The 1,604-nt window shown below is 38.5% G+C and overlaps 3 non-coding genes across 3 annotated transcripts; all 3 read left to right on the top strand.

The window, feature by feature from the left end:
• The first annotated feature begins 81 nt into the window (after positions 1-81).
• TRNAG-GCC lies at positions 82-152 on the top strand. Its single transcript has one exon. It is a non-coding gene; the product is annotated as a tRNA-Gly (tRNA).
• A 422-nt stretch (positions 153-574) lies between these two features.
• TRNAG-GCC lies at positions 575-645 on the top strand. Its single transcript has one exon. It is a non-coding gene; the product is annotated as a tRNA-Gly (tRNA).
• Positions 646-1,104: 459 nt separating this feature from the next.
• TRNAG-GCC lies at positions 1,105-1,175 on the top strand. The gene has a single exon. It is a non-coding gene; the product is annotated as a tRNA-Gly (tRNA).
• The last annotated feature ends 429 nt before the right edge of the window (positions 1,176-1,604 follow it).

The raw sequence follows: 1,604 nt of genomic DNA, 5'->3' as shown, positions 1-1,604 counted from the left end.
GGAGGGATTCGGGGAGCGAAGAAAGTTTCCACGTCAATAAAATGTTTTCTAAGATCGTTCGCTCTTGGTAGGTTCACAAGAGCATCGGTGGTCTAGTGGTAGAATACTCGCCTGCCACGCGGGTGACCCGGGTTCGATTCCCGGCCGATGCAGGTGCTTCTTTTAAAAAATTTATTTATTACATTTTCTTTTACAAGTTTGTTCGTTTTGTTTTATTTTAATTTCGTTTGCTATTTTACATACTTTCACTTTACTAATATTGTGGAGTGGTAATATACATTAGGCATTATTTAACCGAAGAGAAGCTGACACTGAGTCCTTATTTTAACATGCAGCCGGAATTGTCTAAAATTTCCATCCGTTGTCAAATAAAAAAGTAGCCGTCTTGGACAATTGCTCGTCTCACAAAGTGTCATTATATTGTATAAGAGAAGCAATAGGAAAATGGAAAGTGGCCGTTTGTACATGTGGTGGCCTTATACACATGGCAGTTTGAGTTAGAGCCGGTTCGACAACATAACATATTAGGCAATAGTTTCTTTTTAAATCCAGTTGTATAAAACTACATTCAGCAGCATCGGTGGTCTAGTGGTAGAATACTCGCCTGCCACGCGGGTGACCCGGGTTCGATTCCCGGCCGATGCAGGTGCATATTTTTTTATTTTATTTACTCCATTAATTTAAAAAAAAAATTTTTTACGAGTTTGTTTGCTCAGTTTTATTATCATTCCGCTCGTTAGCTGTTACAAATTGTGCATTTACTTTCACACTACTAACATTCTGAAGTGGTTATAAATCGAAGTCATTTATTAACCGAAGAGAAAGCTGAAATGTTGTCCTTCTTTCAAAATACAATGTAAAGTCAAAATTTTCTTAGACAGCCATCCATCGTCGAGGAGAAAAGTGGTCGTCTTAGACAAGGGGCTGTCCTATAAATTGTTATTATAACTTATAAAAAATGCAAACGGAGAGATGGGAAGTTGCCCGTTTGAAGGCTACAGGCGATTGTCTAATACACGTGGCTGTTTTAGCAGGTTCGACAGTATTATGTGAAAGAGGCAATGCTTTATTTCTAATCTATTTGGGTTATAACTATTTTCATCAGCATCGGTGGTCTAGTGGTAGAATACTCGCCTGCCACGCGGGTGACCCGGGTTCGATTCCCGGCCGATGCATATTTTTTTCTTTTTCCTTTTGTTTTTCTTCGGCGTGTCCAAACAAATTATATCACCCATGTGATTTGAGTGACTTGACCTTGGTATGTTGAACTTAAGTAAACTGAAGCCTGCAAACAATAAAAAAGGCTTAGTATAAAGCGGCACGTTCGCAATAAAAATACAGCAAAGACACAAAGTCCTTCTTTGAACGCATGAAAATAAGCAGAAGAGAAAGTTAAATGAAATGAAACCAGTTATGAAATTATTTAGAGAAGACAATAGTATAAATGTTAACAAATAAATAACTCCCAACTTTCAGCCTTTCGCTGAATGCAGAGGAAGAGATAGTGCACATTCAAGGGCCACTTGCTGAACGTCTTATCATTACAGAACACGAATTCACTTATTAGGGAAAAGTCTGATAATAACTTCGCCCCTCCCCCTACC

This window comes from Aplysia californica, unplaced genomic scaffold (assembly GCF_000002075.1).
Source record: "Aplysia californica isolate F4 #8 unplaced genomic scaffold, AplCal3.0 scaffold01794, whole genome shotgun sequence".
Taxonomy (NCBI): Eukaryota; Metazoa; Mollusca; class Gastropoda; order Aplysiida; family Aplysiidae; genus Aplysia; species Aplysia californica.
Note: the sequence above shows the minus strand (reverse complement) of the source record. Positions and strands in the feature narration are given on the sequence as shown.